The sequence below is a fragment of the Megalopta genalis genome, chromosome 2 (genome assembly GCF_051020955.1).
Source record: "Megalopta genalis isolate 19385.01 chromosome 2, iyMegGena1_principal, whole genome shotgun sequence".
NCBI classification, from domain to species: Eukaryota; Metazoa; Arthropoda; class Insecta; order Hymenoptera; family Halictidae; genus Megalopta; species Megalopta genalis.
The window spans coordinates 30,711,084-30,719,626 of record NC_135014.1 but is presented as its reverse complement, the minus strand read 5'-3'; the positions used below and the strand labels follow the sequence as shown (position 1 = coordinate 30,719,626).

General features: G+C 45.6%; 1 long non-coding RNA gene across 3 annotated transcripts; it reads left to right on the top strand.

Annotated features, from left to right (window-relative positions):
- The first annotated feature begins 139 nt into the window (after positions 1–139).
- LOC143258856 (uncharacterized) lies at positions 140–5,435 on the top strand. Of its 3 annotated transcripts, none has more exons than XR_013032761.1 (3): positions 140–271; positions 406–700; positions 778–5,435. It is a non-coding gene; the product is annotated as an uncharacterized LOC143258856 (long non-coding RNA). The 3 variants fall into 3 exon arrangements; XR_013032759.1 differs by having other exon boundaries at positions 148–271; positions 358–700; XR_013032760.1 differs by having other exon boundaries at positions 148–545; positions 605–700.
- The last annotated feature ends 3,108 nt before the right edge of the window (positions 5,436–8,543 follow it).

Sequence of the window (8,543 nt, the reverse complement as noted above, 5' to 3'; positions counted from 1 at the left end):
TTCTGAGCGAAGCCAAATTGATTGCAAGCGAACTAGCGAATAGATATACTGGACATAAGCAATAAGCCACACATATTTTTATTTCCCATAGTCTCTTATATCTTTATAATAATATTTTAAGTACATGTATTTTTGATTTAGATTCTTTAAGATTGATCCATCCTATCATCAACAACGTAGCAACGAGGACGTCGCAACCAAGAACAGCGAGGACATAGGAGTCAGGGGCAGCAAAGACGTTGGAGTGAATAAATCAATTTAATAAATACGTGTACGTATATACTTCATTAAAAAAAAAAGTGGATTTTTTTAATAAAGTTTTGAAAAACTTTTTCTGAAAAAATTTTCTGGCTCTAGAATCCAGAATTTGAATTACCGCTTCTAAACCGCCAAGTTTGCACCTAGTTTAGATGGCGATCAAGACAGTTCCACAAAAATTTACTACGAGTCAAGCACTCCGGATCATGTCGACCCTCGCTAACAGATCAAGCTGCGGCGTGCAGGTGTGCAGGAGTCGAAACCCATTACTATAGTACATGATAAGGGTAGGTGCCATCTTAGATCATATATGTACATATGATCCATATGATCTATATGATTTAAGGGATTAGCCTTTCTAGCGAGGAGAAGACACAGTTACCGAAAAAATGAGATGAAATATAGGTTTACACAATGATGCTTAAAAGATGCTGATTTTGAGGTAGGTGTTATCCGTAAATCCATACCATTTTGGCATAAAAATTCGTATTGATAATATAAAGCAAAAAGAATTCAAAGTTTGCAGCTATTAGCTCGGAATCATCCTCAACACAAAACTCATTGCAATTCGCAACATTTTCTGAATCAAGGATGATACCGATTGCCCAGGTCTCACCACGAGGAGGTTGCTGCTTTAGAGACCCGAAAGGGAGTCAGAACGAAGCCGGAATTCGCTATGGCTCCCTTTCTAACAACGACGACTTATAAACTAGTACACACGCTCGCCAGCTAGCTAGCACACACCCACACTCACACGTTTGTATATGTCAAGTACTATTGCGGACCAAGTGGATCAAAGAAGAAGTCTCTGATCCACGGGGACCAAAATGAATCAGTGCAGAAGGCAGTGATTCTTTCAAAGTGAGAAACAACTGCGAGTCAGTGCAGAAGGCACTGTGTCGAGGGTGACGCGACGCGTACAATGCTCGCACAAATCAGGAGCCTCGCAGATCTCGATGCTCGCCGTTTTCACATGAGGAATAATGATCCAAAGTTGGATCATCCTACAATGAGTCGGATCGCCCTGCGCCCCGCCCCCAAAAGAGAGCTAAGGACGTCTTACATTGCGAATACGCGAAGCGAGAGCCTCCCCAGCAGGAGGGTCCGCGTTCGAATCACCATGCCGCATGGTCACTCGTCGAACAACGAGACGTGTCCGGACTTACCCAAGAGTTTGCGCAAGCAAGGCCACCACAGCTTTCTGCTGTGGCGGAGTCAAAAACGAGACGCGAAAAAGTAATGCTAAGGCAATACTACTGGACATATGCGAAATTAGCGACTCGGGTACCTCGGGGACGCTACCCCCCGTGCCCCCACGGGCGCTCCCGTGAGTCGGGGGCCCCTGAGGGAACTTAACCCCTTGCCATACTATTCTCTTTAAATTTATGATGACTAGAAATTTTTCTCGATTGTAATTATTTCTCAGAAGGAGAAATTTGAGTTTACTGTGAGACTACACTTCTTGAGCAATTAAATATTGTGGTGAAAAGAAGAGAAATTTAGGTAAAGTTGTAAGAGCAAAATAATATTCATTCTAAAGAGAAATCTTTATTAAAAGCTGGAGCCGTTACAGTATGGCAAGAGGTTAAGAATCTTAAACTAACTCACATACACTTATTAACTAACTCGCACGCACTTAATAACTAAGTCGCACGCACTTAATAACTAAGTCGCACGCACTTATTAATTAAGACGTATCCCACGACGGATGATAATCCCACGGCGGATGAAAATCCTACGGCGGATGAAAATCCCACGGCGGATGATAATATCTGTAATAAACCTGAAAAGATTGAATTAAAGTTAGTCTGAATTCAAGTCAAAATAGAAAACCTAAGACAGGGGTGCCAAGCTAACCCGCACACGAGTGCCACACAAACCAGCACACGAGTGCCACACAAACCAGCACACGAGTGCATATTTTGAGAGAATGGAGGAAACGAAATTCAGCAAACTTAAATTAACAACCCTAACAACCTACAAGCGCCTCGGGTACCTCGGGGACGCTACCCCCCGTACTCGCCCACGGGCCCCACCCGCAAGCGAGCCCCTGAGGGACCTCCGATCGGAGGAATACCAATTTCAACAATTTTCGAACGAAACATTATTTCGAGCACTGATTGGAACTATAAATCCACACACTTTTACAATGCAAACTATTTTACAATATAAAATTTGCAGCTATTTGCTCGGTATCATCCTCGACTCAGAAATTCATAGCAATTCGCAAGATTTTCTGAACCGAGGATGATACCGATTGCCCGAGTCTCACCGCGAGGAGGTTGCTGCTTTAGAGACCCGAAAGGGAGTCAGAACGAAGCCGGAATTCGCTATGGCTCCCTTTCTAACAACGATGACTTATAAACTAACACACACGCTCGCCAGCTAGCTAGCACACACCCACACACTCACTCGTTCGCATATGCCAAGTACTATTGCGGACCAAAGTGGATCAAAGAAGAAGTCTCTGATCCACGGGGACCGAAATGAATCAGAGCAGAAGGCTCTGATTCTTCGAAACTAAGAAACAAAGGCGTGTCAGTACGGAAGGCACTGACTCGAGGGTGACGCGACGCGTACAATGCTCGCACAAATCAGGAGCCTCGCAGATCTCGATGCTCGCCGTTTTCACATGAGGAATAATGATCCAAAGTTGGATCATCCTACAATGAGTCGGATCGCCCTGCGCCCCGCCCCCAAAAGAGAGCTAAGGACGTCTTACATTGCGAATACGCGAAGCGAGAGCCTCCCCAGCAGGAGGGTCCGCGTTCGAATCACCATGCCGCATGGTCACTCGTCGAACAACGAGACGTGTCCGGACTTACCCAAGAGTTTGCGCAAGCAAGGCCACCACAGCTTTCTGCTGTGGCGGAGTCAAAAACGAAACGCGAAAAAGTAAAAGTAAGGCAATAATACTGGACATATGCGAAGTTAGCGACTCGGGTATCTCGGGGACGCTACCCCCCCGTGCCCCCCACGGGCGCTCCCGTGGGTCGGAGGCCCCTGAGCGATCTTAACCCCTTGCCGTACCATTCTCTTTAAATTTTTGATGACTAGAAATTTCCCGGCTGTAATTATTTCTCAGAAGGAGAAGAAAATTTTATTTTATTGTGAGATTACACTTCCTTGAACGAGCAAAAAAGAATAAAAAGAGAGAATTAAATAATGTTCATTCTTAAGAAAAATCTTTGTTCAAAGCTAGACCCGTTACAGTACGGCAAGAGGTTAAGAATCTTAAACTAACTCACATACACTTATTAACTAACTCGCACGCACTTAATAACTAAGTCGCACGCACTTATTAATTAAGACGTATCCCATGACGGATGATAATCCCACGGCGGATGAAAATCCCACGGCGGATGATAATCCCACGGTGGATGATAATATATGTAATAAACCTGAAAAGATTGAATTAAAGTTAGTCTGAATTCAAGTCAAAATAGAAAACCTAAGACCAGCACACGAGTGCCACGCTAACCAGCACACGAGTGCCAAGCTAACCAGCACGCGAGTGCCAAACTAACCAGCACGCGAGTGCCAAACTAACCAGCACACGAGTGCTATTTTTGAGAAAATGGATGCAACGAAATCTAAGAAACTTAAATTAAGAACCCTAACAACCTACAAGCGCCTCGGGTACCTCGGGGACGCTACGCCCCGTACTCACTTGCGGGCCCCACCCGCAAGTGAGCCCCTGAGGGACCTCCAATCGGAGGAATACCAATTTCAACAATTTACGAACGAAACATTATTTCGAGCCCTAACTTGAAGTATAAATCCACATACTTTTACAATGCACACTATTTTACAATATAAAATTTGCAGCTATTTGCTCGGTATCATCCTCGACTCAGAAATTCATTGCAATTCGCAAGAATTTTTGAACCGAGGATGATACCGATTGCCCGAGTCTCACCGCGAGGAGGTTGCTGCTTTAGAGACCCGAAAGGGAGTCAGAACGAAACCGGAATTCGCTATGGCTCCCTTTCTAACAACGACGACTTATAAACTAATACGCTCGCTAGCTAGCTATCACACATTCAGTCGTTCGCATATGTCAAGTACTATCGCGGACCAAAGTGGATCAAAGAAGAAGTCTCCGATCCACGGGGACCAAAATGAATCAGTGCAGAAGGCAGTGATTCTTTCAAAGTAAGAAACAAGTACGAGTCAGTGCAGAAGGCACTGCTCGAGGGTGACGCGACGCGTACAATGCTCGCACAAGACTGGAGCCTCACAAATCTCGATGTCCGGCGCGATCACATGAGGAGTGACGATCCAAAGTTGGATCCTCCCACACAGTGGGATGCCATTTCTCGCCCTGCGACCTAAAACGAACTTAGGCCGCCTTACCCGTCTGAATCGGCACTAGGAGAGAGCCTACACAGGCAAACCTGTGTGACCATTTCTCTCCCAACACCCCGCCCCTCATAGGAGCTAAGGGCGGATTACTGGCCGAACAGCGACCAGGGAAGAGCATTCACGCCGCATGATCACTCGTCGAACATCGAGAAGTGTTCGTACCTACCCAAGAGATTGCGCAAGCAAGGCCGCCACAGCTTTCTGCTGTGGCGGAGTCAAAGACGAGACGCGAAAAAATAAGGCTAAGGCAATAATACTCGACATATGCGAAATTAGCGAATCGGGTACCTCGAGGACGCTACACCCCGTGCCCCCCACGGGCGCTCCCGTGGGTCGGGGGCCCCTGAGGGAACTTAACCCCTTGCCGCACCATTTTCTTTACATTTATAATGACTAGAAATATACCGATTATAATTATTTCTCAGAAGGAGAAGAAAATTTCTAATTATTGTGAGACTACATTTCATTGAACAAGTAAATATTGTAGTGAAAAGAAGAGAAGTTTAGACGAAATTGGAAGAATAAAATAATGTTCATTCTTAAGAATAATCTTTAGTAAAAGCTAGACCCGTTAAAGTACGGCAAGAAGTTAAGAACCTTAAACTAAGCCACACACACACACACATGTCAACTAACTCGCACGCACTTAATAACTAAGACGAATCCCACGGCGGATGAAAATCCCACGGCGGATGAAAATCCCACGGCGGATGATAATATCTGTAATGAATCTGAAAAGATTGAATTCTAGTTAGTACGAATACAAAATAGGTGACAAGTCAAATTACGAAACCTAAGACCAGCACACGAGTGCCAAGCTAACCAGCACACGAGTGCCAAGCTAACCAGCACACGAGTGCCAAGCTAACCAGCACACGAGTGCCAAGCTAACCAGCACACGAGTGCCACACTAACCAGCACACGAGTGCCACACTGACCAGCACACGAGTGCAATTTTTGAGAGAATGGAGGAAACGAAATTCAGCAAACTTAAATTAACAACCCTAACAACCTACAAGCGCCTCGGGTACCTCGGGGACGCTACCCCCCGTACTCGCCCACGGGCCCCACCCGCAAGCGAGCCCCTGAGGGACCTCCGATCGGAGGAATACCAATTTCAACAATTTTCGAACGAAACATTATTTCGAGCACTGATTGGAACTATAAATCCACACACTTTTACAATACACACTATTTTACAATATAAAGTTTGCAGCTATTTGCTCGGTATCATCCTCGACTCAGAAATTCATGGCAATTCGCAAGAATTTTTGAACCGAGGATGATACCGATTGCCCGGGTCTCACCACGAGGAGGTTGCTGCTTTAGAGACCCGAAAGGGAGTCAGAACGAAGCCGGAATTCGCTATGGCTCCCTTTCTAACAACGACGACTTATAAACTAATACGCTCGCTAGCTAGCTATCACACATTCCCACACACTCACTCGTTCGCATATGTCAAGTACTATCGCGGACCAAAGTGGATCAAAGAAGAAGTCTCCGATCCACGGGGACCAAAATGAATCAGTGCAGAAGGCAGTGATTCTTTCAAAGTAAGAAACAAGTACGAGTCAGTGCAGAAGGCACTGCTCGAGGGTGACGCGACGCGTACAATGCTCGCACAAGACTGGAGCCTCACAAATCTCGATGTCCGGCGCGATCACATGAGGAGTGACGATCCAAAGTTGGATCCTCCCACACAGTGAGATGCCATTTCTCGCCCTGCGACCTAAAACGAACTTAGGCCGCCTTACCCGTCTGAATCGGCACTAGGAGAGAGCCTACACAGGCAAACCTGTGTGACCATTTCTCTCCCAACACCCCGCCCCTCATAGGAGCTAAGGGCGGATTACTGGCCGAACAGCGACCAGGGAAGAGCATTCACGCCGCATGATCACTCGTCGAACATCGAGAAGTGTTCGTACCTACCCAAGAGATTGCGCAAGCAAGGCCGCCACAGCTTTCTGCTGTGGCGGAGTCAAAGACGAGACGCGAAAAAATAAAGCTAAGGCAATAATACTCGACATATGCGAAATTAGCGAATCGGATACCTCGGGGACGCTACCCCCCGTGCCCCCCACGGGCGCTCCCGTGGGTCGGGGGCCCCTGAGGAAACTTAACCCCTTGCCGTACCATGCTCTCTAAATTTATGATGACAAGAATTCTCGCGATTGTAATTATTTCTCTGAAGGAGAAGAATATTTCTAATTATTGTGAGACTACGTTTCATTGAACAAGTAAATATTGTATTGAAAAGAAGAGAAATTTAGACGAAATTGGAAGAATAAAATAATGTTCATTCTTAAGAAAAATCTTTAGTAAAAGCTAGACCCGTTAAAGTAAGGCAAGAGGTTAAGAATCTTAAACTAAGTCACACACACTTATTAACTAACTCGCACGCACTTATTAACTAAGACGCATCCCTCGGCGGATGATAATCCCACGATGGATGATAATCTCTCTGAAATGAACCTGAAACCATTGAGTTCAAGTTAGTCTGAATATATAGCGAAATAGGAAACCTGAGACCAGCACAGGAGTGCCGTGTTAACCCACAGACGAATGCAATTTGTGTGAAAATCATTGGACACGAAATCGTTTCGGCCGATCTTTCGGCCTATGATCCTCCCTCGCGGATGATAAATCGTCGGCGGATGATAATCTCGGCAGAAGGAGTTCGAAGACTTGGACATAAGTAACGTGTATCGCGATTTTACGCCAACTGCTACGACTTGTAAATTCTCGGATCGAAAAAATGAATTCCTACTGCACGCAGTGGTTTCGCGGGCATTTGCACCACGTGCTCGGTCCTGGCCTAAAAAAGTCCGAAGGTACGAATAAAATATTCACGCTCCCTGTGATGACGATCGTCCAGTGCTTCGCAAGGATATTGTCTGCGAATATAAGAATTACAATTTAATTTTGGATGTCAGAGAGGAAATCAAAATGAAAGTGGCAAAGAAACGCGGACTCCTTTCTCGCGACGCTAATCCACGAGAATTAGAAGTGGATATTAATTCGTGCTAATTCGTCTAAATATTAAATCCGATGTTAATTCGTCAGATCCGGAAGCGAAAACACCCGCGAGCTTTGATTTGTTTTCACGCAACTCTAAAGGAAATCGTCGACGATTGCGAGACAATGCTGCGATCCTTGGAACGGCAACTCGCAGTGCGGCATTTATTTCGCGACTCTAACACAACGCGTTGGCAGTTTTCGCAATTCTGATACAACGCATTGGCAATTTTTCGCGACGCTAATACAACGCGTTGTTAATGTCGTCTCGCGACTCTAAGGAAAATCGCGAATGCCTGCACTGCGGAGCGTTGCAACTGCGGCATGGGCTCTGAAAGACGAACGAAGCTACTGCAACGCGATTATTCAAGCAACGCTAACTTCGAAACTAATTCGAAGAAAAAACGCGATAATTCATTTCGCAACGCTAGGATGGAAAAATCGCGATGTGCCCAACCCAGCTGATCGTTGGGACCTCGGTCCATTGTTGCAACTGCGGAATGGGCGCCTGAAAAGACGAACGAAGCTACTGGCAACGCGATTATTTCGACGCTACGCTAATGCATCGAACAGAAATCCGAAAGATTTAACTTTACTTTCTGGAAAGAACGAGTCTGTAGACTTCGAGAAATCTGGTAGAATTGCAAAGTTGAAATGCGATTAGTTCGCAACGCTATATTCAAAGCTATTGTGCTTGATTATACAAAGAAAAGTCGCGTCTATTTTATTCGCAACGCTATGATTTCTGTTCGAAATTAATTATAACAACGCGTGAATAATTCGCAACGCTATGGCAAGTCGCGGATGTGCCCATCCGAGCTGTTGTTGGGGCGGCGAGGCCCTTCGTTGCAGCTGCAGCATGGGCGCCTGAAAAGTCGGAAGGTAAACTATTGCAACGCGATTAT